The sequence below is a fragment of the Rhinoderma darwinii genome, chromosome 3, assembly GCF_050947455.1.
Source record: "Rhinoderma darwinii isolate aRhiDar2 chromosome 3, aRhiDar2.hap1, whole genome shotgun sequence".
Taxonomy (NCBI): Eukaryota; Metazoa; Chordata; class Amphibia; order Anura; family Rhinodermatidae; genus Rhinoderma; species Rhinoderma darwinii.
In genome coordinates, this window is record NC_134689.1 from 389,199,090 (window position 1) to 389,223,162 (window position 24,073).

Sequence of the window (24,073 nt, forward strand, 5' to 3'; positions counted from 1 at the left end):
CACATTTTATCTACGGCTTGTTCTCTTTGTTCTAGATGGCAAAAATCTGGAAATATGTGATTTAGCCTGTTCCGAAAATGTGTTGTGGAAAAAAGTAAAAACTTCACAAGAGTTCTCAATCACATGAAAATATTTCGTTATTAGCTGGTTTCCATTTGATTTGCCTCACATGATTTCCGGATTCCATGAGAATATTTCCCCTCTATCTGGTTCCGACTTGCTTTGCAATACATGAAAGGAACTTATGGCAATCGGATCCTTGTGTAAGTTTTGAGGTGATCCAGAAATGTGATGCATAAGCAACAATACTCGTTGCTTCTGGGCCAGTAGCGCAATGGACAACGCGTCTGACTACGAATCAGAAGATTGTAGGTTCGACTCCTACCTGGCTCGTACATGTTGCCGTGATCGTATAGTGGTTAGTACTCTGCGTTGTGGCCGCAGCAACCCCGGTCCGAATCCGGGGCACGGCAGTAACCCTTTGCTTACTTATTTTTAATGATTATTACCCAAGGTTTAAGAATATTCATGGATTTTCAGGAAATACACAACACATTTTATCTACGGCTTGTTCTCTTTGTTCTAGATGGCAAAAATCTGGAAATATGTGATTTAGCCTGTTCCGAAAATGTGTTGTGGAAAAAAGTAAAAACTTCACAAGAGTTCTCAATCACATGAAAATATTTCGTTATTAGCTGGTTTCCATTTGATTTGTCTCACATGATTTCCGGATTCCATGAAAATATTTCCCCTCTATCTGGTTCCGACTTGCTTTGCAATACATGAAAGGAACTTATGGCAATCGGATCCTTGTGTAAGTTTTGAGGTGATCCAGAAATGTGATGCATAAGCAACAATCCTCGTTGCATCTGGGCCAGTGGCGCAATGGACAACGCGTCTGACTACGAATCAGAAGATTGTAGGTTCAACTCCTACCTGACTCGTACATGTTGCCGTGATCGTATAGTGGTTAGTACTCTGCGTTGTGGCCGCAGCAACCCCGGTCCGAATCCGGGGCACGGCAGTAACCCTTTGCTTACTTATTTTTAATGATATTTACCCAAGGTTTAAGAATATTCATGGATTTTCAGGAAATACACAACACATTTTATCTACGGCTTGTTCTCTTTGTTCTAGATGGCAAAAATCTGGAAATATGTGATTTAGCCTGTTCCGAAAATGTGTTGTGGAAAAAAGTAAAAACTTCACAAGAGTTCTCAATCACATGAAAATATTTCGTTATTAGCTGGTTTCCATTTGATTTGCCTCACATGATTTCCGGATTCCATGAAAATATTTCCCCTCTATCTGGTTCCGACTTGCTTTGCAATACATGAAAGGAACTTATGGCAATCGGATCCTTGTGTAAGTTTTGAGGTGATCCAGAAATGTGACCCGGATTCGGACCGGGGTTGCTTCTGGGCCAGTGGCGCAATGGACAACGCGTCTGACTATGAATCAGAAGATTGTAGGTTCAACTCCTACCTGGCTCGTACATGTTGCCGTGATCGTATAGTGGTTAGTACTCTGCGTTGTGGATGCAGCAACCCCGGTCCGAATCCGGGTCACGGTTGCTTACTTATTTTTAATGATATTTACCCAAGGTTTAAGAATATTCATGGATTTTCAGGAAATACACAACACATTTTATCTACGGCTTGTTCTCTTTGTTCTAGATGGCAAAAATCTGGAAATATGTGATTTAGCCTGTTCCGAAAATGTGTTGTGGAAAAAAGTAAAAACTTCACAAGAGTTCTCAATCACATGAAAATATTTCGTTATTAGCTGGTTTCCATTTGATTTGCCTCACATGATTTCCAGATTCCATGAAAATATTTCCCCTCTATCTGGTTCCGACTTGCTTTGCAATACATGAAAGGAACTTATGGCAATCGGATCCTTGTGTAAGTTTTGAGGTGATCCAGAAATGTGATGCATAAGCAACAACACGCGTTGCATCTGGGCCAGTGGCGCAATGGACAACGCGTCTGACTACGAATCAGAAGATTGTAGGTTCGACTCCTACCTGGCTCGTACATGTTGCCGTGATCGTATAGTGGTTAGTACTCTGCGTTGTGGCCGCAGCAACCCCGGTCCGAATCCGGGTCACGGCAGTAACCCTTTGCTTACTTATTTTTAATGATATTTACCCAAGGTTTAAGAATATTCATGGATTTTCAGGAAATACACAACACATTTTATCTACGGCTTGTTCTCTTTGTTCTAGATGGCAAAAATCTGGAAATATGTGATTTAGCCTGTTCCGAAAATGTGTTGTGGAAAAAAGTAAAAACTTCACAAGAGTTCTCAATCACATGAAAATATTTCGTTATTAGCTGGTTTCCATTTGATTTGCCTCACATGATTTCCGGATTCCATGAAAATATTTCCCCTCTATCTGGTTCCGACTTGCTTTGCAATACATGAAAGGAACTTATGGCAATCGGATCCTTGTGTAAGTTTTGAGGTGATCCAGAAATGTGATGCATAAGCAACAATACTCGTTGCTTCTGGGCCAGTAGCGCAATGGACAACGCGTCTGACTATGAATCAGAAGATTGTAGGTTCGACTCCTACCTGGCTCATACATGTTGCCGTGATCGTATTGGTTAGTACTCTGCGTTGTGGATGCAGCAACCCCGGTCCGAATCCGGGTCACGGTTGCTTACTTATTTTTAATGATATTTACCCAAGGTTTAAGAATATTCATGGATTTTCAGGAAATACACAACACATTTTATCTACGGCTTGTTCTCTTTGTTCTAGATGGCAAAAATCTGGAAATATGTGATTTAGCCTGTTCCGAAAATGTGTTGTGGAAAAAAGTAAAAACTTCACAAGAGTTCTCAATCACATGAAAATATTTAGTTATTAGCTGGTTTCCATTTGATTTGCCTCACATGATTTCCGGATTCCATGAAAATATTTCCCCTCTATCTGGTTCCGACTTGCTTTGCAATACATGAAAGGAACTTATGGCAATCGGATCCTTGTGTAAGTTTTGAGGTGATCCAGAAATGTGATGCATAAGCAACAATACTCGTTGCATCTGGGCCAGTAGCGCAGTGGACAACGCGTCTGACTATGAATCAGAAGATTGTAGGTTCGACTCCTAACTGCCTCGTACATGTTGCCGTGATCGTATAGTGGTTAGTACTCTGAGTTGTGGCTGCAGCAACCCCGATCCGTATCCGGGTCACGGCAGTAACCCTTTGCTTACTTATATTTAATGATATTTACCCAAGGTTTAAGAATATTCATGGATTTTCAGGAAATACACAACACATTTTATCTACGGCTTGTTCTCTTTGTTCTAGATGGCAAAAATCTGGAAATATGTGATTTAGCCTGTTCCGAAAATGTGTTGTGGAAAAAAGTAAAAACTTCACAAGAGTTCTCAATCACATGAAAATATTTCGTTATTAGCTGGTTTCCATTTGATTTGCCTCACATGATTTCCGGATTCCATGAAAATATTTCCGCTCTATCTGGTTCCGACTTGCTTTGCAATACATGAAAGGAACTTATGGCAATCGGATCCTTGTGTAAGTTTTGAGGTGATCCAGAAATGTGATGCATAAGCAACAATCTTCATTGCATCTGGGCCAGTTGCGCAATGGACAACGCGTCTGACTACGAATCAGAAGATTGTAGGTTCGACTCCTACCTGGCTCGTACATGTTGCCGTGATCGTATAGTGGTTAGTACTCTGCGTTGTGGCCGCAGCAACCCCGGTCCGAATCTGGGTCACGGCAGTAACCCTTTGCTTACTTATTTTTAATGATATTTACCCAAGGTTTAAGAATATTCATGGATTTTCAGGAAATACACAACACATTTTATCTACGGCTTGTTCTCTTTGTTCTAGATGGCAAAAATCTGGAAATATGTGATTTAGCCTGTTCCGAAAATGTGTTGTGGAAAAAAGTAAAAACTTCACAAGAGTTCTCAATCACATGAAAATATTTAGTTATTAGCTGGTTTCCATTTGATTTGCCTCACATGATTTCCGGATTCCATGAAAATATTTCCCCTCTATCTGGTTCCGACTTGCTTTGCAATACATGAAAGGAACTTATGGCAATCGGATCCTTGTGTAAGTTTTGAGGTGATCCAGAAATGTGATGCATAAGCAACAATACTCGTTGCATCTGGGCCAGTAGCGCAATGGACAACGCGTCTGACTATGAATCAGAAGATTGTAGGTTCGACTCCTAACTGCCTCGTACATGTTGCCGTGATCGTATAGTGGTTAGTACTCTGTGTTGTGGCTGCAGCAACCCCGATCCGTATCCGGGTCACGGCAGTAACCCTTTGCTTACTTATATTTAATGATATTTACCCAAGGTTTAAGAATATTCATGGATTTTCAGGAAATACACAACACATTTTATCTACGGCTTGTTCTCTTTGTTCTAGATGGCAAAAATCTGGAAATATGTGATTTAGCCTGTTCCGAAAATGTGTTGTGGAAAAAAGTAAAAACTTCACAAGAGTTCTCAATCACATGAAAATATTTCGTTATTAGCTGGTTTCCATTTGATTTGCCTCACATGATTTCCGGATTCCATGAAAATATTTCCGCTCTATCTGGTTCCGACTTGCTTTGCAATACATGAAAGGAACTTATGGCAATCGGATCCTTGTGTAAGTTTTGAGGTGATCCAGAAATGTGATGCATAAGCAACAATACTCGTTGCATCTGGGCCAGTGGCGCAATGGACAACGCGTCTGACTATGAATCAGAAGATTGTAGGTTCGACTCCTACCTGGCTCGTACATGTTGCCGTGATCGTATAGTGGTTAGTACTCTGCGTTGTGGCCGCAGCAACCCCGGTCCGAATCCGGGTCACGGCAGTAACCCTTTGCTTACTTATTTTTAATGATATTTACCCAAGGTTTAAGAATATTCATGGATTTTCAGGAAATACACAACACATTTTATCTACGGCTTGTTCTCTTTGTTCTAGATGGCAAAAATCTGGAAATATGTAATTTAGCCTGTTCCGAAAATGTGTTGTGGAAAAAAGTAAAAACTCCACAAGAGTTCTCAATCACATGAAAATATTTCGTTATTAGCTGGTTTCCATTTGATTTGCCTCACATGATTTCCGGATTCCATGAAAATATTTCCCCTCTATCTGGTTCCGACTTGCTTTGCAATACATGAAAGGAACTTATGGCAATCGGATCCTTGTGTAAGTTTTGAGGTGATCCAGAAATGTGATGCATAAGCAACAATACTCGTTGCATCTGGGCCAGTGGCGCAATGGACAACACGTCTGACTACGAATCAGAAGATTGTAGGTTCGACTCCTACCTGGCTCGTACATGTTGCCGTGATCGTATAGTGGTTAGTACTCTGCGTTGTGGCCGCAGCAACCCCGGTCCGGGTCACGGCAGTAACCCTTTGCTTACTTATTTTTAATGATATTTACCCAAGGTTTAAGAATATTCATGGATTTTCAGGAAATACACAACACATTTTATCTACGGCTTGTTCTCTTTGTTCTAGATGGCAAAAATCTGGAAATATGTGATTTAGCCTGTTCCGAAAATGTGTTGTGGAAAAAAGTAAAAACTTCACAAGAGTTCTCAATCACATGAAAATATTTCGTTATTAGCTGGTTTCCATTTGATTTGCCTCACATGATTTCCGGATTCCATGAAAATATTTCCCCTCTATCTGGTTCCGACTTGCTTTGCAATACATGAAAGGAACTTATGGCAATCGGATCCTTGTGTAAGTTTTGAGGTGATCCAGAAATGTGATGCATAAGCAACAATACTCGTTGCATCTGGGCCAGTGGCGCAATGGACAACGCGTCTGACTACGAATCAGAAGATTGTAGGTTCGACTCCTACCTGGCTCGTACATGTTGCCATGATCGTATAGTGGTTAGTACTCGGCGTTGTGGCCGCAGCAACCCCGGTCCGAATCCGGGTCACGGCAGTAACCCTTTGCTTACTTATTTTTAATGATATTTACCCAAGGTTTAAGAATATTCATGGATTTTCAGGAAATACACAACACATTTTATCTACAGCTTGTTCTCTTTGTTCTAGATGGCAAAAATCTGGAAATATGTGATTTAGCCTGTTCCGAAAATGTGTTGTGGAAAAAAGTAAAAACTTCACAAGAGTTCTCAATCACATGAAAATATTTCGTTATTAGCTGGTTTCCATTTGATTTGCCTCATATGATTTCCGGATTCCATGAAAATATTTCCCCTCTATCTGGTTCCGACTTGCTTTGCAATACATGAAAGGAACTTATGGCAATCGGATCCTTGTGTAAGTTTTGAGGTGATCCAGAAATGTGACCCGGATTCGGACCGGGGTTGCTTCTGGGCCAGTGGCGCAATGGACAACGCGTCTGACTATGAATCAGAAGATTGTAGGTTCAACTCCTACCTGGCTCGTACATGTTGCCGTGATCGTATAGTGGTTAGTACTCTGCGTTGTGGATGCAGCAACCCCGGTCCGAATCCGGGTCACGGTTGCTTACTTATTTTTAATTATATTTACCCAAGGTTTAAGAATATTCATGGATTTTCAGGAAATACACAACACATTTTATCTACGGCTTGTTCACTTTGTTCTAGATGGCAAAAATCTGGAAATATGTGATTTAGCCTGTTCCGAAAATGTGTTGTGGAAAAAAGTAAAAACTTCACAAGAGTTCTCAATCACATGAAAATATTTCGTTATTAGCTGGTTTCCATTTGATTTGCCTCACATGATTTCCAGATTCCATGAAAATATTTCCCCTCTATCTGGTTCCGACTTGCTTTGCAATACATGAAAGGAACTTATGGCAATCGGATCCTTGTGTAAGTTTTGAGGTGATCCAGAAATGTGATGCATAAGCAACAACACGCGTTGCATCTGGGCCAGTGGCGCAATGGACAACGCGTCTGACTACGAATCAGAAGATTGTAGGTTCGACTCCTACCTGGCTCGTACATGTTGCCGTGATCGTATAGTGGTTAGTACTCTGCGTTGTGGCCGCAGCAACCCCGGTCCGAATCCGGGTCACGGCAGTAACCCTTTGCTTACTTATTTTTAATGATATTTACCCAAGGTTTAAGAATATTCATGGATTTTCAGGAAATACACAACACATTTTATCTACGGCTTGTTCTCTTTGTTCTAGATGGCAAAAATCTGGAAATATGTGATTTAGCCTGTTCCGAAAATGTGTTGTGGAAAAAAGTAAAAACTTCACAAGAGTTCTCAATCACATGAAAATATTTCGTTATTAGCTGGTTTCCATTTGATTTGCCTCACATGATTTCCGGATTCCATGAAAATATTTCCCCTCTATCTGGTTCCGACTTGCTTTGCAATACATGAAAGGAACTTATGGCAATCGGATCCTTGTGTAAGTTTTGAGGTGATCCAGAAATGTGACCCGGATTCGGACCAGGGTTGCTTCTGGGCCAGTGGCGCAATGGACAACACGTCTGACTATGAATCAGAAGATTGTAGGTTCAACTCCTACCTGGCTCGTACATGTTGCCGTGATCGTATAGTGGTTAGTACTCTGCGTTGTGGATGCAGCAACCCCGGTCCGAATCCGGGTCACGGTTGCTTACTTATTTTTAATGATATTTACCCAAGGTTTAAGAATATTCATGGATTTTCAGGAAATACACAACACATTTTATCTACGGCTTGTTCTCTTTGTTCTAGATGGCAAAAATCTGGAAATATGTGATTTAGCCTGTTCCGAAAATGTGTTGTGGAAAAAAGTAAAAACTTCACAAGAGTTCTCAATCACATGAAAATATTTCGTTATTAGCTGGTTTCCATTTGATTTGCCTCACATGATTTCCAGATTCCATGAAAATATTTCCCCTCTATCTGGTTCCGACTTGCTTTGCAATACATGAAAGGAACTTATGGCAATCGGATCCTTGTGTAAGTTTTGAGGTGATCCAGAAATGTGATGCATAAGCAACAACACGCGTTGCATCTGGGCCAGTGGCGCAATGGACAACGCGTCTGACTACGAATCAGAAGATTGTAGGTTCGACTCCTACCTTGCTCGTACATGTTGCCGTGATCGTATAGTGGTTAGTACTCTGCGTTGTGGCCGCAGCAACCCCGGTCCGAATCCGGGTCACGGCAGTAACCCTTTGCTTACTTATTTTTAATGATATTTACCCAAGGTTTAAGAATATTCATGGATTTTCAGGAAATACACAACACATTTTATCTACGGCTTGTTCTCTTTGTTCTAGATGGCAAAAATCTGGAAATATGTGATTTAGCCTGTTCCGAAAATGTGTTGTGGAAAAAAGTAAAAACTTCACAAGAGTTCTCAATCACATGAAAATATTTCGTTATTAGCTGGTTTCCATTTGATTTGCCTCACATGATTTCCGGATTCCATGAAAATATTTCCCCTCTATCTGGTTCCGACTTGCTTTGCAATACATGAAAGGAACTTATGGCAATCGGATCCTTGTGTAAGTTTTGAGGTGATCCAGAAATGTGACCCGGATTCGGACCGGGGTTGCTTCTGGGCCAGTGGCGCAATGGACAACGCGTCTGACTATGAATCAGAAGATTGTAGGTTCAACTCCTACCTGGCTCGTACATGTTGCCGTGATCGTATAGTGGTTAGTACTCTGCGTTGTGGATGCAGCAACCCCGGTCCGAATCCGGGTCACGGTTGCTTACTTATTTTTAATGATATTTACCCAAGGTTTAAGAATATTCATGGATTTTCAGGAAATACACAACACATTTTATCTACGGCTTGTTCTCTTTGTTCTAGATGGCAAAAATCTGGAAATATGTGATTTAGCCTGTTCCGAAAATGTGTTGTGGAAAAAAGTAAAAACTTCACAAGAGTTCTCAATCACATGAAAATATTTCGTTATTAGCTGGTTTCCATTTGATTTGCCTCACATGATTTCCAGATTCCATGAAAATATTTCCCCTCTATCTGGTTCCGACTTGCTTTGCAATACATGAAAGGAACTTATGGCAATCGGATCCTTGTGTAAGTTTTGAGGTGATCCAGAAATGTGATGCATAAGCAACAACACGCGTTGCATCTGGGCCAGTGGCGCAATGGACAACGCGTCTGACTACGAATCAGAAGATTGTAGGTTCGACTCCTACCTTGCTCGTACATGTTGCCGTGATCGTATAGTGGTTAGTACTCTGCGTTGTGGCCGCAGCAACCCCGGTCCGAATCCGGGTCACGGCAGTAACCCTTTGCTTACTTATTTTTAATGATATTTACCCAAGGTTTAAGAATATTCATGGATTTTCAGGAAATACACAACACATTTTATCTACGGCTTGTTCTCTTTGTTCTAGATGGCAAAAATCTGGAAATATGTGATTTAGCCTGTTCCGAAAATGTGTTTTGGAAAAAAGTAAAAACTTCACAAGAGTTCTCAATCACATGAAAATATTTCGTTATTAGCTGGTTTCCATTTGATTTGCCTCACATGATTTCCGGATTCCATGAAAATATTTCCCCTCTATCTGGTTCCGACTTGCTTTGCAATACATGAAAGGAACTTATGGCAATCGGATCCTTGTGTAAGTTTTGAGGTGATCCAGAAATGTGACCCGGATTCGGACCGGGGTTGCTTCTGGGCCAGTGGCGCAATGGACAACGCGTCTGACTATGAATCAGAAGATTGTAGGTTCAACTCCTACCTGGCTCGTACATGTTGCCGTGATCGTATAGTGGTTAGTACTCTGCGTTGTGGATGCAGCAACCCCGGTCCGAATCCGGGTCACGGTTGCTTACTTATTTTTAATGATATTTACCCAAGGTTTAAGAATATTCATGAATTTTCAGGAAATACACAACACATTTTATCTACGGCTTGTTCTCTTTGTTCTAGATGGCAAAAATCTGGAAATATGTGATTTAGCCTGTTCCGAAAATGTGTTGTGGAAAAAAGTAAAAACTTCACAAGAGTTCTCAATCACATGAAAATATTTCGTTATTAGCTGGTTTCCATTTGATTTGCCTCACATGATTTCCGGATTCCATGAAAATATTTCCCCTCTATCTGGTTCCGACTTGCTTTGCAATACATGAAAGGAACTTATGGCAATCGGATCCTTGTGTAAGTTTTGAGGTGATCCAGAAATGTGATGCATAAGCAACAATACTCGTTGCTTCTGGGCCAGTAGCGCAATGGACAACACATCTGACTACGAATCAGAAGATTGTAGGTTCGACTCCTACCTAGCTCGTACATGTTGCCGTGATCGTATAGTGGTTAGTACTCTGCGTTGTGGCCGCAGCAACCCCGGTCCGAATCCGGGTCACGGTTGCTTACTTATTTTTAATGATATTTACCCAAGGTTTAAGAATATTCATAGATTTTCAGGAAATACACAACACATTTTATCTACGGCTTGTTCTCTTTTTTCTAGATGGCAAAAATCTGGAAATATGTGATTTAGCCTGTTCCGAAAATGTGTTGTGGAAAAAAGTAAAAACTTCACATGAAAATATTTAGTTATTAGCTGGTTTCCATTTGATTTGCCTCACATGATTTCCAGATTCCATGAAAATATTTCCCCTCTATCTGGTTCCGACTTGCTTTGCAATACATGAAAGGAACTTATGGCAATCGGATCCTTGTGTAAGTTTTGAGGTGATCCAGAAATGTGATGCATAAGCAACAACCCTCGTTGCATCTGGGCCAGTGGCGCAATGGACAACGCGTCTGACTACGAATCAGAAGATTGTAGGTTCGACTCCTACCTGGCTCGTACATGTTGCCGTGATCGTATAGTGGTTAGTACTCTGCGTTGTGGCCGCAGCAACCCCGGTCCGAATCCGGGTCACGGCAGTAACCCTTTGCTTACTTATTTTTAATGATATTTACCCAAGGTTTAAGAATATTCATGGATTTTCAGGAAATACACAACACATTTTATCTACGGCTTGTTCTCTTTGTTCTAGATGGCAAAAATCTGGAAATATGTGATTTAGCCTGTTCCGAAAATGTGTTGTGGAAAAAAGTGAAAACTTCACAAGAGTTCTCAATCACATGAAAATATTTAGTTATTAGCTGGTTTCCATTTGATTTGCCTCACATGATTTCCAGATTCCATGAAAATATTTCCCCTCTATCTGGTTCCGACTTGCTTTGCAATACATGAAAGGAACTTATGGCAATCGGATCCTTGTGTAAGTTTTGAGGTGATCCAGAAATGTGATGCATAAGCAACAACCCTCGTTGCATCTGGGCCAGTGGCGCAATGGACAACGCGTCTGACTACGAATCAGAAGATTGTAGGTTCGACTCCTACCTGGCTCGTACATGTTGCCGTGATCGTATAGTGGTTAGTACTCTGCGTTGTGGCCGCAGCAACCCCGGTCCGAATCCGGGTCACGGCAGTAACCCTTTGCTTACTTATTTTTAATGATATTTACCCAAGGTTTAAGAATATTCATGGATTTTCAGGAAATACACAACACATTTTATCTACGGCTTGTTCTCTTTGTTCTAGATGGCAAAAATCTGGAAATATGTGATTTAGCCTGTTCCGAAAATGTGTTGTGGAAAAAAGTGAAAACTTCACAAGAGTTCTCAATCACATGAAAATATTTAGTTATTAGCTGGTTTCCATTTGATTTGCCTCACATGATTTCCAGATTCCATGAAAATATTTCCCCTCTATCTGGTTCCGACTTGCTTTGCAATACATGAAAGGAACTTATGGCAATCGGATCCTTGTGTAAGTTTTGAGGTGATCCAGAAATGTGATGCATAAGCAACAACCCTCGTTGCATCTGGGCCAGTGGCGCAATGGACAACGCGTCTGACTACGAATCAGAAGATTGTAGGTTCGACTCCTACCTGGCTCGTACATGTTGCCGTGATCGTATAGTGGTTAGTACTCTGCGTTGTGGCCGCAGCAACCCCGGTCCGAATCCGGGTCACGGCAGTAACCCTTTGCTTACTTATTTTTAATGATATTTACCCAAGGTTTAAGAATATTCATGGATTTTCAGGAAATACACAACACATTTTATCTACGGCTTGTTCTCTTTGTTCTAGATGGCAAAAATCTGGAAATATGTGATTTAGCCTGTTCCGAAAATGTGTTGTGGAAAAAAGTAAAAACTTCACAAGAGTTCTCAATCACATGAAAATATTTCGTTATTAGCTGGTTTCCATTTGATTTGCCTCACATGATTTCCGGATTCCATGAAAATATTTCCCCTCTATCTGGTTCCGACTTGCTTTGCAATACATGAAAGGAACTTATGGCAATCGGATCCTTGTGTAAGTTTTGAGGTGATCCAGAAATGTGATGCATAAGCAACAATACTCGTTGCATATGGGCCAGTGGCGCAATGGACAACGCGTCTGACTACGAATCAGAAGATTGTAGGTTCGACTCCTACCTGGCTCGTACATGTTGCCATGATCGTATAGTGGTTAGTACTCGGCGTTGTGGCCGCAGCAACCCCGGTCCGAATCCGGGTCACGGCAGTAACCCTTTGCTTACTTATTTTTAATGATATTTACCCAAGGTTTAAGAATATTCATGGATTTTCAGGAAATACACAACACATTTTATCTACAGCTTGTTCTCTTTGTTCTAGATGGCAAAAATCTGGAAATATGTGATTTAGCCTGTTCCGAAAATGTGTTGTGGAAAAAAGTAAAAACTTCACAAGAGTTCTCAATCACATGAAAATATTTCGTTATTAGCTGGTTTCCATTTGATTTGCCTCACATGATTTCCGGATTCCATGAAAATATTTCCCCTCTATCTGGTTCCGACTTGCTTTGCAATACATGAAAGGAACTTATGGCAATCGGATCCTTGTGTAAGTTTTGAGGTGATCCAGAAATGTGACCCGGATTCGGACCGGGGTTGCTTCTGGGCCAGTGGCGCAATGGACAACGCGTCTGACTATGAATCAGAAGATTGTAGGTTCAACTCCTACCTGGCTCGTACATGTTGCCGTGATCGTATAGTGGTTAGTACTCTGCGTTGTGGATGCAGCAACCCCGGTCCGAATCCGGGTCACGGTTGCTTACTTATTTTTAATTATATTTACCCAAGGTTTAAGAATATTCATGGATTTTCAGGAAATACACAACACATTTTATCTACGGCTTGTTCACTTTGTTCTAGATGGCAAAAATCTGGAAATATGTGATTTAGCCTGTTCCGAAAATGTGTTGTGGAAAAAAGTAAAAACTTCACAAGAGTTCTCAATCACATGAAAATATTTCGTTATTAGCTGGTTTCCATTTGATTTGCCTCACAAGATTTCCAGATTACATGAAAATATTTCCCCTCTATCTGGTTCCGACTTGCTTTGCAATACATGAAAGGAACTTATGGCAATCGGATCCTTGTGTAAGTTTTGAGGTGATCCAGAAATGTGATGCATAAGCAACAACACGCGTTGCATCTGGGCCAGTGGCGCAATGGACAACGCGTCTGACTACGAATCAGAAGATTGTAGGTTCGACTCCTACCTGGCTCGTACATGTTGCCGTGATCGTATAGTGGTTAGTACTCTGCGTTGTGGCCGCAGCAACCCCGGTCCGAATCCGGGTCACGGCAGTAACCCTTTGCTTACTTATTTTTAATGATATTTACCCAAGGTTTAAGAATATTCATGGATTTTCAGGAAATACACAACACATTTTATCTACGGCTTGTTCTCTTTGTTCTAGATGGCAAAAATCTGGAAATATGTGATTTAGCCTGTTCCGAAAATGTGTTGTGGAAAAAAGTAAAAACTTCACAAGAGTTCTCAATCACATGAAAATATTTCGTTATTAGCTGGTTTCCATTTGATTTGCCTCACATGATTTCCGGATTCCATGAAAATATTTCCCCTCTATCTGGTTCCGACTTGCTTTGCAATACATGAAAGGAACTTATGGCAATCGGATCCTTGTGTAAGTTTTGAGGTGATCCAGAAATGTGACCCGGATTCGGACCGGGGTTGCTTCTGGGCCAGTGGCGCAATGGACAACACGTCTGACTATGAATCAGAAGATTGTAGGTTCAACTCCTACCTGGCTCGTACATGTTGCCGTGATCGTATAGTGGTTAGTACTCTGCGTTGTGGATGCAGCAACCCCGGTCCGAATCCGGGTCACGGTTGCTTACTTATTTTTAATGATATTTACCCAAGGTTTAAGAATATTCATGGATTTTCAGGAAATACACAACACATTTTATCTACGGCTTGTTCTCTTTGTTCTAGATGGCAAAAATCTGGAAATATGTGATTTAGCCTGTTCCGAAAATGTGTTGTGGAAAAAAGTAAAAACTTCACAAGAGTTCTCAATCACATGAAAATATTTCGTTATTAGCTGGTTTCCATTTGATTTGCCTCACATGATTTCCAGATTCCATGAAAATATTTCCCCTCTATCTGGTTCCGACTTGCTTTGCAATACATGAAAGGAACTTATGGCAATCGGATCCTTGTGTAAGTTTTGAGGTGATCCAGAAATGTGATGCATAAGCAACAACACGCGTTGCATCTGGGCCAGTGGCGCAATGGACAACGCGTCTGACTACGAATCAGAAGATTGTAGGTTCGACTCCTACCTTGCTCGTACATGTTGCCGTGATCGTATAGTGGTTAGTACTCTGCGTTGTGGCCGCAGCAACCCCGGTCCGAATCCGGGTCACGGCAGTAACCCTTTGCTTACTTATTTTTAATGATATTTACCCAAGGTTTAAGAATATTCATGGATTTTCAGGAAATACACAACACATTTTATCTACGGCTTGTTCTCTTTGTTCTAGATGGCAAAAATCTGGAAATATGTGATTTAGCCTGTTCCGAAAATGTGTTGTGGAAAAAAGTAAAAACTTCACAAGAGTTCTCAATCACATGAAAATATTTCGTTATTAGCTGGTTTCCATTTGATTTGCCTCACATGATTTCCGGATTCCATGAAAATATTTCCCCTCTATCTGGTTCCGACTTGCTTTGCAATACATGAAAGGAACTTATGGCAATCGGATCCTTGTGTAAGTTTTGAGGTGATCCAGAAATGTGACCCGGATTCGGACCGGGGTTGCTTCTGGGCCAGTGGCGCAATGGACAACGCGTCTGACTATGAATCAGAAGATTGTAGGTTCAACTCCTACCTGGCTCGTACATGTTGCCGTGATCGTATAGTGGTTAGTACTCTGCGTTGTGGATGCAGCAACCCCGGTCCGAATCCGGGTCACGGTTGCTTACTTATTTTTAATGATATTTACCCAAGGTTTAAGAATATTCATGGATTTTCAGGAAATACACAACACATTTTATCTACGGCTTGTTCTCTTTGTTCTAGATGGCAAAAATCTGGAAATATGTGATTTAGCCTGTTCCGAAAATGTGTTGTGGAAAAAAGTAAAAACTTCACAAGAGTTCTCAATCACATGAAAATATTTCGTTATTAGCTGGTTTCCATTTGATTTGCCTCACATGATTTCCAGATTCCATGAAAATATTTCCCCTCTATCTGGTTCCGACTTGCTTTGCAATACATGAAAGGAACTTATGGCAATCGGATCCTTGTGTAAGTTTTGAGGTGATCCAGAAATGTGATGCATAAGCAACAACACGCGTTGCATCTGGGCCAGTGGCGCAATGGACAACGCGTCTGACTACGAATCAGAAGATTGTAGGTTCGACTCCTACCTTGCTCGTACATGTTGCCGTGATCGTATAGTGGTTAGTACTCTGCGTTGTGGCCGCAGCAACCCCGGTCCGAATCCGGGTCACGGCAGTAACCCTTTGCTTACTTATTTTTAATGATATTTACCCAAGGTTTAAGAATATTCATGGATTTTCAGGAAATACACAACACATTTTATCTACGGCTTGTTCTCTTTGTTCTAGATGGCAAAAATCTGGAAATATGTGATTTAGCCTGTTCCGAAAATGTGTTGTGGAAAAAAGTAAAAACTTCACAAGAGTTCTCAATCACATGAAAATATTTCGTTATTAGCTGGTTTCCATTTGATTTGCCTCACATGATTTCCGGATTCCATGAAAATATTTCCCCTCTATCTGGTTCCGACTTGCTTTGCAATACATGAAAGGAACTTATGGCAATCGGATCCTTGTGTAAGTTTTGAGGTGATCCAGAAATGTGACCCGGATTCGGACCGGGGTTGCTTCTGGGCCAGTGGCGCAATGGACAACGCGTCTGACTATGAATCAGAAGATTGTAGGTTCAACTCCTACCTGGCTCGTACATGTTGCCGTGATCGTATAGTGGTTAGTACTCTGCGTTGTGGATGCAGCAACCCCGGTCCGAATCCGGGTCACGGTTGCTTACTTATTTTTAATGATATTTACCCAAGGTTTAAGAATATTCATGGATTTTCAGGAAATACACAACACATTTTATCTACGGCTTGTTCTCTTTGTTCTAGATGGCAAAAATCTGGAAATATGTGATTTAGCCTGTTCCGAAAATGTGTTGTGGAAAAAAGTAAAAACTTCACAAGAGTTCTCAATCACATGAAAATATTTCGTTATTAGCTGGTTTCCATTTGATTTGCCTCACATGATTTCCGGATTCCATGAAAATATTTCCCCTCTATCTGGTTCCGACTTGCTTTGCAATACATGAAAGGAACTTATGGCAATCGGATCCTTGTGTAAGTTTTGAGGTGATCCAGAAATGTGATGCATAAGCAACAATACTCGTTGCTTCTGGGCCAGTAGCGCAATGGACAACACGTCTGACTACGAATCAGAAGATTGTAGGTTCGACTCCTACCTTGCTCGTACATGTTGCCGTGATCGTATAGTGGTTAGTACTCTGCGTTGTGGCCGCAGCAACCCCGGTCCGAATCCGGGTCACGGTTGCTTACTTATTTTTAATGATATTTACCCAAGGTTTAAGAATATTCATAGATTTTCAGGAAATACACAACACATTTTATCTACGGCTTGTTCTCTTTTTTCTAGATGGCAAAAATCTGGAAATATGTGATTTAGCCTGTTCCGAAAATGTGTTGTGGAAAAAAGTAAAAACTTCACATGAAAATATTTAGTTATTAGCTGGTTTCCATTTGATTTGCCTCACATGATTTCCAGATTCCATGAAAATATTTCCCCTCTATCTGGTTCCGACTTGCTTTGCAATACATGAAAGGAACTTATGGCAATCGGATCCTTGTGTAAGTTTTGAGGTGATCCAGAAATGTGATGCATAAGCAACAACCCTCGTTGCATCTGGGCCAGTGGCGCAATGGACAACGCGTCTGACTACGAATCAGAAGATTGTAGGTTCGACTCCTACCTGGCTCGTACATGTTGCCGTGATCGTATAGTGGTTAGTACTCTGCGTTGTGGCCGCAGCAACCCCGGTCCGAATCCGGGTCACGGCAGTAACCCTTTGCTTACTTATTTTTAATGATATTTACCCAAGGTTTAAGAATATTCATGGATTTTCAGGAAATACACAACACATTTTATCTACGGCTTGTTCTCTTTGTTCTAGATGGCAAAAATCTGGAAATATGTGATTTAGCCTGTTCCGAAAATGTGTTGTGGAAAAAAGTGAAAACTTCACAAGAGTTCTCAATCACATGAAAATATTTAGTTATTAGCTGGTTTCCATTTGATTTGCCTCACATGATTTCCAGATTCCATGAAAATATTTCCCCTCTATCTGGTTCCGACTTGCTTTGCAATACATGAAAGGAACTTATGGCAATCGGATCCTTGTGTAAGTTTTGAGGTGATCCAGAAATGTGATGCATAAGCAACAACCCTCGTTGCATCTGGGCCAGTGGCGCAATGGACAACGCGTCTGACTACGAATCAGAAGATTGTAGGTTCGACTCCTACCTGGCTCGTACATGTTGCCGTGATCGTATAGTGGTTAGTACTCTGCGTTGTGGCCGCAGCAACCCCGGTCCGAATCCGGGTCACGGCAGTAACCCTTTGCTTACTTATTTTTAATGATATTTACCCAAGGTTTAAGAATATTCATGGATTTTCAGGAAATACACAACACATTTTATCTACGGCTTGTTCTCTTTGTTCTAGATGGCAAAAATCTGGAAATATGTGATTTAGCCTGTTCCGAAAATGTGTTGTGGAAAAAAGTGAAAACTTCACAAGAGTTCTCAATCACATGAAAATATTTAGTTATTAGCTGGTTTCCATTTGATTTGCCTCACATGATTTCCAGATTCCATGAAAATATTTCCCCTCTATCTGGTTCCGACTTGCTTTGCAATACATGAAAGGAACTTATGGCAATCGGATCCTTGTGTAAGTTTTGAGGTGATCCAGAAATGTGATGCATAAGCAACAACCCTCGTTGCATCTGGGCCAGTGGCGCAATGGACAACGCGTCTGACTACGAATCAGAAGATTGTAGGTTCGACTCCTACCTGGCTCGTACATGTTGCCGTGATCGTATAGTGGTTAGTACTCTGCGTTGTGGCCGCAGCAACCCCGGTCCGAATCCGGGTCACGGCAGTAACCCTTTGCTTACTTATTTTTAATGATATTTACCCAAGGTTTAAGAATATTCATGGATTTTCAGGAAATACACAACACATTTTATCTACGGCTTGTTCTCTTTGTTCTAGATGGCAAAAATCTGGAAATATGTGATTTAGCCTGTTCCGAAAATGTGTTGTGGAAAAAAGTAAAAACTTCACAAGAGTTCTCAATCACATGAAAATATTTCGTTATTAGCTGGTTTCCATTTGATTTGCCTCACATGATTTCCGGATTCCATGAAAATATTTCCCCTCTATCTGGTTCCGACTTGCTTTGCAATACATGAAAGGAACTTATGGCAATCGGATCCTTGTGTAAGTTTTGAGGTGATCCAGAAATGTGATGCATAAGCAACAATACTCGTTGCATATGGGCCAGTGGCGCAATGGACAACGCGTCTGACTACGAATCAGAAGATTGTAGGTTCGACTCCTACCTGGCTCGTACATGTTGCCATGATCGTATAGTGGTTAGTACTCGGCGTTGTGGCCGCAGCAACCCCGGTCCGAATCCGGGTCACGGCAGTAACCCTTTGCTTACTTATTTTTAATGATATTTACCCAAGGTTTAAGAATATTCATGGATTTTCAGGAAATACACAACACATTTTATCTACAGCTTGTTCTCTTTGTTCTAGATGGCAAAAATCTGGAAATATGTGATTTAGCCTGTTCCGAAAATGTGTTGTGGAAAAAAGTAAAAACTTCACAAGAGTTCTCAATCACATGAAAATATTTCGTTATTAGCTGGTTTCCATTTGATTTGCCTCACATGATTTCCGGATTCCATGAAAATATTTCCCCTCTATCTGGTTCCGACTTGCTTTGCAATACATGAAAGGAACTTATGGCAATCGGATCCTTGTGTAAGTTTTGAGGTGATCCAGAAATGTGACCCGGATTCGGACCGGGGTTGCTTCTGGGCCAGTGGCGCAATGGACAACGCGTCTGACTATGAATCAGAAGATTGTAGGTTCAACTCCTACCTGGCTCGTACATGTTGCCGTGATCGTATAGTGGTTAGTACTCTGCGTTGTGGATGCAGCAACCCCGGTCCGAATCCGGGTCACGGTTGCTTACTTATTTTTAATTATATTTACCCAAGGTTTAAGAATATTCATGGATTTTCAGGAAATACACAACACATTTTATCTACGGCTTGTTCACTTTGTTCTAGATGGCAAAAATCTGGAAATATGTGATTTAGCCTGTTCCGAAAATGTGTTGTGGAAAAAAGTAAAAACTTCACAAGAGTTCTCAATCACATGAAAATATTTCGTTATTAGCTGGTTTCCATTTGATTTGCCTCACAAGATTTCCAGATTACATGAAAATATTTCCCCTCTATCTGGTTCCGACTTGCTTTGCAATACATGAAAGGAACTTATGGCAATCGGATCCTTGTGTAAGTTTTGAGGTGATCCAGAAATGTGATGCATAAGCAACAACACGCGTTGCATCTGGGCCAGTGGCGCAATGGACAACGCGTCTGACTACGAATCAGAAGATTGTAGGTTCGACTCCTACCTGGCTCGTACATGTTGCCGTGATCGTATAGTGGTTAGTACTCTGCGTTGTGGCCGCAGCAACCCCGGTCCGAATCCGGGTCACGGCAGTAACCCTTTGCTTACTTATTTTTAATGATATTTACCCAAGGTTTAAGAATATTCATGGATTTTCAGGAAATACACAACACATTTTATCTACGGCTTGTTCTCTTTGTTCTAGATGGCAAAAATCTGGAAATATGTGATTTAGCCTGTTCCGAAAATGTGTTGTGGAAAAAAGTAAAAACTTCACAAGAGTTCTCAATCACATGAAAATATTTCGTTATTAGCTGGTTTCCATTTGATTTGCCTCACATGATTTCCGGATTCCATGAAAATATTTCCCCTCTATCTGGTTCCGACTTGCTTTGCAATACATGAAAGGAACTTATGGCAATCGGATCCTTGTGTAAGTTTTGAGGTGATCCAGAAATGTGACCCGGATTCGGACCGGGGTTGCTTCTGGGCCAGTGGCGCAATGGACAACGCGTCTGACTATGAATCAGAAGATTGTAGGTTCAACTCCTACCTGGCTCGTACATGTTGCCGTGATCGTATAGTGGTTAGTACTCTGCGTTGTGGATGCAGCAACCCCGGTCCGAATCCGGGTCACGGTTGCTTACTTATTTTTAATGATATTTACCCAAGGTTTAAGAATATTCATGGATTTTCAGGAAATACACAACACATTTTATCTACGGCTTGTTCTCTTTGTTCTAGATGGCAAAAATCTGGAAATATGTGATTTAGCCTGTTCCGAAAATGTGTTGTGGAAAAAAGTAAAAACTTCACAAGAGTTCTCAATCACATGAAAATATTTCGTTATTAGCTGGTTTCCATTTGATTTGCCTCACATGATTTCCGGATTCCATGAAAATATTTCCCCTCTATCTGGTTCCGACTTGCTTTGCAATACATGAAAGGAACTTATGGCAATCGGATCCTTGTGTAAGTTTTGAGGTGATCCAGAAATGTGATGCATAAGCAACAATACTCGTTGCTTCTGGGCCAGTAGCGCAATGGACAACACGTCTGACTACGAATCAGAAGATTGTAGGTTCGACTCCTACCTTGCTCGTACATGTTGCCGTGATCGTATAGTGGTTAGTACTCTGCGTTGTGGCCGCAGCAACCCCGGTCCGAATCCGGGTCACGGTTGCTTACTTATTTTTAATGATATTTACCCAAGGTTTAAGAATATTCATAGATTTTCAGGAAATACACAACACATTTTATCTACGGCTTGTTCTCTTTTTTCTAGATGGCAAAAATCTGGAAATATGTGATTTAGCCTGTTCCGAAAATGTGTTGTGGAAAAAAGTAAAAACTTCACATGAAAATATTTAGTTATTAGCTGGTTTCCATTTGATTTGCCTCACATGATTTCCAGATTCCATGAAAATATTTCCCCTCTATCTGGTTCCGACTTGCTTTGCAATACATGAAAGGAACTTATGGCAATCGGATCCTTGTGTAAGTTTTGAGGTGATCCAGAAATGTGATGCATAAGCAACAACCCTCGTTGCATCTGGGCCAGTGGCGCAATGGACAACGCGTCTGACTACGAATCAGAAGATTGTAGGTTCGACTCCTACCTGGCTCGTACATGTTGCCGTGATCGTATAGTGGTTAGTACTCTGCGTTGTGGCCGCAGCAACCCCGGTCCGAATCCGGGTCACGGCAGTAACCCTTTGCTTACTTATTTTTAATGATATTTACCCAAGGTTTAAGAATATTCATGGATTTTCAGGAAATACACAACACATTTTATCTACGGCTTGTTCTCTTTGTTCTAGATGGCAAAAATCTGGAAATATGTGATTTAGCCTGTTCCGAAAATGTGTTGTGGAAAAAAGTGAAAACTTCACAAGAGTTCTCAATCACATGAAAATATTTAGTTATTAGCTGGTTTCCATTTGATTTGCCTCACATGATTTCCAGATTCCATGAAAATATTTCCCCTCTATCTGGTTCCGACTTGCTTTGCAATACATGAAAGGAACTTATGGCAATCGGATCCTTGTGTAAGTTTTGAGGTGATCCAGAAATGTGATGCATAAGCAACAACCCTCGTTGCATCTGGGCCAGTGGCGCAATGGACAACGCGTCTGACTACGAATCAGAAGATTGTAGGTTCGACTCCTACCTGGCTCGTACATGTTGCCGTGATCGTATAGTGGTTAGTACTCTGCGTTGTGGCCGCAGCAACCCCGGTCCGAATCCGGGTCACGGCAGTAACCCTTTGCTTACTTATTTTTAATGATATTTACCCAAGGTTTAAGAATATTCATGGATTTTCAGGAAATACACAACACATTTTATCTACGGCTTGTTCTCTTTGTTCTAGATGGCAAAAATCTGGAAATATGTGATTTAGCCTGTTCCGAAAATGTGTTGTGGAAAAAAGTAAAAACTTCACAAGAGTTCTCAATCACATGAAAATATTTCGTTATTAGCTGGTTTCCATTTGATTTGCCTCACATGATTTCCAGATTCCATGAAAATATTTCCCCTCTATCTGGTTCCGACTTGCTTTGCAATACATGAAAGGAACTTATGGCAATCGGATCCTTGTGTAAGTTTTGAGGTGATCCAGAAATGTGATGCATAAGCAACAACACGCGTTGCATCTGGGCCAGTGGCGCAATGGACAACGCGTCTGACTACGAATCAGAAGATTGTAGGTTCGACTCCTACCTTGCTCGTACATGTTGCCGTGATCGTATAGTGGTTAGTACTCTGCGTTGTGGCCGCAGCAACCCCGGTCCGAATCCGGGTCTCCGGCAGTAACCCTTTGCTTACTTATTTTTAATGATATTTACCCAAGGTTTAAGAATATTCATGGATTTTCAGGAAATACACAACACATTTTATCTACGGCTTGTTCTCTTTGTTCTAGATGGCAAAAATCTGGAAATATGTGATTTAGCCTGTTCCGAAAATGTGTTGTGGAAAAAAGTAAAAACTTCACAAGAGTTCTCAATCACATGAAAATATTTCGTTATTAGCTGGTTTCCATTTGATTTGCCTCACATGATTTCCGGATTCCATGAAAATATTTCCCCTCTATCTGGTTCCGACTTGCTTTGCAATACATGAAAGGAACTTATGGCAATCGGATCCTTGTGTAAGTTTTGAGGTGATCCAGAAATGTGATGCATAAGCAACAATACTCGTTGCATCTGGGCCAGTGGCGCAATGGACAACGCGTCTGACTACGAATCAGAAGATTGTAGGTTCGACTCCTACCTGGCTCGTACATGTTGCCGTGATCGTATAGTGGTTAGTACTCTGCGTTGTGGCCGCAGCAACCCCGGTCCGAATCCGGGTCACGGCAGTAACCCTTTGCTTACTTATTTTTAATGATATTTACCCAAGGTTTAAGAATATTCATGGATTTTCAGGAAATACACAACACATTTTATCTACGGCTTGTTCTCTTTGTTCTAGATGGCAAAAATCTGGAAATATGTGATTTAGCCTGTTCCGAAAATGTGTTGTGGAAAAAAGTGAAAACTTCACAAGAGTTCTCAATCACATGAAAATATTTAGTTATTAGCTGGTTTCCATTTGATTTGCCTCACATGATTTCCAGATTCCATGAAAATATTTCCCCTCTATCTGGTTCCGACTTGCTTTGCAATACATGAAAGGAACTTATGGCAATCGGATCCTTGTGTAAGTTTTGAGGTGATCCAGAAATGTGATGCATAAGCAACAACACGCGTTGCATCTGGGCCAGTGGCGCAATGGACAACGCGTCTGACTACGAATCAGAAGATTGTAGGTTCGACTCCTACCTTGCTCGTACATGTTGCCGTGATCGTATAGTGGTTAGTACTCTGCGTTGTGGCCGCAGCAACCCCGGTCCGAATCCGGGTCTCCGGCAGTAACCCTTTGCTTACTTATTTTTAATGATATTTACCCAAGGTTTAAGAATATTCATGGATTTTCAGGAAATACACAACACATTTTATCTACGGCTTGTTCTCTTTGTTCTAGATGGCAAAAATCTGGAAATA

General features: G+C 41.1%; 30 non-coding genes across 30 annotated transcripts; all 30 read left to right on the forward strand.

The window, feature by feature from the left end:
* The first annotated feature begins 320 nt into the window (after window positions 1-320).
* On the forward strand, window positions 321-393 carry TRNAR-ACG (transfer RNA arginine (anticodon ACG)). The gene has a single exon. It is a non-coding gene; the product is annotated as a tRNA-Arg (tRNA).
* Window positions 394-1,420: 1,027 nt separating this feature from the next.
* Window positions 1,421-1,493, forward strand: TRNAH-AUG (transfer RNA histidin (anticodon AUG)). The gene has a single exon. It is a non-coding gene; the product is annotated as a tRNA-His (tRNA).
* A 468-nt stretch (window positions 1,494-1,961) lies between these two features.
* Window positions 1,962-2,034, forward strand: TRNAR-ACG (transfer RNA arginine (anticodon ACG)). Its single transcript has one exon. It is a non-coding gene; the product is annotated as a tRNA-Arg (tRNA).
* A 478-nt stretch (window positions 2,035-2,512) lies between these two features.
* Window positions 2,513-2,585, forward strand: TRNAH-AUG (transfer RNA histidin (anticodon AUG)). The gene has a single exon. It is a non-coding gene; the product is annotated as a tRNA-His (tRNA).
* Window positions 2,586-4,704: 2,119 nt separating this feature from the next.
* On the forward strand, window positions 4,705-4,777 carry TRNAH-AUG (transfer RNA histidin (anticodon AUG)). The gene has a single exon. It is a non-coding gene; the product is annotated as a tRNA-His (tRNA).
* A 1,023-nt stretch (window positions 4,778-5,800) lies between these two features.
* TRNAR-ACG (transfer RNA arginine (anticodon ACG)) lies at window positions 5,801-5,873 on the forward strand. Its single transcript has one exon. It is a non-coding gene; the product is annotated as a tRNA-Arg (tRNA).
* Window positions 5,874-6,349: 476 nt separating this feature from the next.
* TRNAH-AUG (transfer RNA histidin (anticodon AUG)) lies at window positions 6,350-6,422 on the forward strand. Its single transcript has one exon. It is a non-coding gene; the product is annotated as a tRNA-His (tRNA).
* Window positions 6,423-6,890: 468 nt separating this feature from the next.
* TRNAR-ACG (transfer RNA arginine (anticodon ACG)) lies at window positions 6,891-6,963 on the forward strand. Its single transcript has one exon. It is a non-coding gene; the product is annotated as a tRNA-Arg (tRNA).
* Window positions 6,964-7,439: 476 nt separating this feature from the next.
* Window positions 7,440-7,512, forward strand: TRNAH-AUG (transfer RNA histidin (anticodon AUG)). Its single transcript has one exon. It is a non-coding gene; the product is annotated as a tRNA-His (tRNA).
* Window positions 7,513-8,529: 1,017 nt separating this feature from the next.
* Window positions 8,530-8,602, forward strand: TRNAH-AUG (transfer RNA histidin (anticodon AUG)). Its single transcript has one exon. It is a non-coding gene; the product is annotated as a tRNA-His (tRNA).
* Window positions 8,603-9,619: 1,017 nt separating this feature from the next.
* TRNAH-AUG (transfer RNA histidin (anticodon AUG)) lies at window positions 9,620-9,692 on the forward strand. Its single transcript has one exon. It is a non-coding gene; the product is annotated as a tRNA-His (tRNA).
* A 993-nt stretch (window positions 9,693-10,685) lies between these two features.
* Window positions 10,686-10,758, forward strand: TRNAR-ACG (transfer RNA arginine (anticodon ACG)). The gene has a single exon. It is a non-coding gene; the product is annotated as a tRNA-Arg (tRNA).
* A 478-nt stretch (window positions 10,759-11,236) lies between these two features.
* Window positions 11,237-11,309, forward strand: TRNAR-ACG (transfer RNA arginine (anticodon ACG)). The gene has a single exon. It is a non-coding gene; the product is annotated as a tRNA-Arg (tRNA).
* A 478-nt stretch (window positions 11,310-11,787) lies between these two features.
* TRNAR-ACG (transfer RNA arginine (anticodon ACG)) lies at window positions 11,788-11,860 on the forward strand. The gene has a single exon. It is a non-coding gene; the product is annotated as a tRNA-Arg (tRNA).
* Window positions 11,861-12,338: 478 nt separating this feature from the next.
* TRNAR-ACG (transfer RNA arginine (anticodon ACG)) lies at window positions 12,339-12,411 on the forward strand. The gene has a single exon. It is a non-coding gene; the product is annotated as a tRNA-Arg (tRNA).
* A 476-nt stretch (window positions 12,412-12,887) lies between these two features.
* On the forward strand, window positions 12,888-12,960 carry TRNAH-AUG (transfer RNA histidin (anticodon AUG)). Its single transcript has one exon. It is a non-coding gene; the product is annotated as a tRNA-His (tRNA).
* A 468-nt stretch (window positions 12,961-13,428) lies between these two features.
* TRNAR-ACG (transfer RNA arginine (anticodon ACG)) lies at window positions 13,429-13,501 on the forward strand. The gene has a single exon. It is a non-coding gene; the product is annotated as a tRNA-Arg (tRNA).
* Window positions 13,502-13,977: 476 nt separating this feature from the next.
* Window positions 13,978-14,050, forward strand: TRNAH-AUG (transfer RNA histidin (anticodon AUG)). Its single transcript has one exon. It is a non-coding gene; the product is annotated as a tRNA-His (tRNA).
* Window positions 14,051-15,067: 1,017 nt separating this feature from the next.
* On the forward strand, window positions 15,068-15,140 carry TRNAH-AUG (transfer RNA histidin (anticodon AUG)). Its single transcript has one exon. It is a non-coding gene; the product is annotated as a tRNA-His (tRNA).
* Window positions 15,141-16,157: 1,017 nt separating this feature from the next.
* On the forward strand, window positions 16,158-16,230 carry TRNAH-AUG (transfer RNA histidin (anticodon AUG)). The gene has a single exon. It is a non-coding gene; the product is annotated as a tRNA-His (tRNA).
* A 993-nt stretch (window positions 16,231-17,223) lies between these two features.
* Window positions 17,224-17,296, forward strand: TRNAR-ACG (transfer RNA arginine (anticodon ACG)). Its single transcript has one exon. It is a non-coding gene; the product is annotated as a tRNA-Arg (tRNA).
* A 478-nt stretch (window positions 17,297-17,774) lies between these two features.
* TRNAR-ACG (transfer RNA arginine (anticodon ACG)) lies at window positions 17,775-17,847 on the forward strand. Its single transcript has one exon. It is a non-coding gene; the product is annotated as a tRNA-Arg (tRNA).
* Window positions 17,848-18,325: 478 nt separating this feature from the next.
* On the forward strand, window positions 18,326-18,398 carry TRNAR-ACG (transfer RNA arginine (anticodon ACG)). The gene has a single exon. It is a non-coding gene; the product is annotated as a tRNA-Arg (tRNA).
* A 478-nt stretch (window positions 18,399-18,876) lies between these two features.
* On the forward strand, window positions 18,877-18,949 carry TRNAR-ACG (transfer RNA arginine (anticodon ACG)). Its single transcript has one exon. It is a non-coding gene; the product is annotated as a tRNA-Arg (tRNA).
* A 476-nt stretch (window positions 18,950-19,425) lies between these two features.
* TRNAH-AUG (transfer RNA histidin (anticodon AUG)) lies at window positions 19,426-19,498 on the forward strand. Its single transcript has one exon. It is a non-coding gene; the product is annotated as a tRNA-His (tRNA).
* Window positions 19,499-19,966: 468 nt separating this feature from the next.
* On the forward strand, window positions 19,967-20,039 carry TRNAR-ACG (transfer RNA arginine (anticodon ACG)). The gene has a single exon. It is a non-coding gene; the product is annotated as a tRNA-Arg (tRNA).
* Window positions 20,040-20,515: 476 nt separating this feature from the next.
* Window positions 20,516-20,588, forward strand: TRNAH-AUG (transfer RNA histidin (anticodon AUG)). Its single transcript has one exon. It is a non-coding gene; the product is annotated as a tRNA-His (tRNA).
* A 993-nt stretch (window positions 20,589-21,581) lies between these two features.
* TRNAR-ACG (transfer RNA arginine (anticodon ACG)) lies at window positions 21,582-21,654 on the forward strand. Its single transcript has one exon. It is a non-coding gene; the product is annotated as a tRNA-Arg (tRNA).
* A 478-nt stretch (window positions 21,655-22,132) lies between these two features.
* TRNAR-ACG (transfer RNA arginine (anticodon ACG)) lies at window positions 22,133-22,205 on the forward strand. Its single transcript has one exon. It is a non-coding gene; the product is annotated as a tRNA-Arg (tRNA).
* Window positions 22,206-23,235: 1,030 nt separating this feature from the next.
* TRNAR-ACG (transfer RNA arginine (anticodon ACG)) lies at window positions 23,236-23,308 on the forward strand. The gene has a single exon. It is a non-coding gene; the product is annotated as a tRNA-Arg (tRNA).
* Window positions 23,309-24,073: the final 765 nt, after the last annotated feature.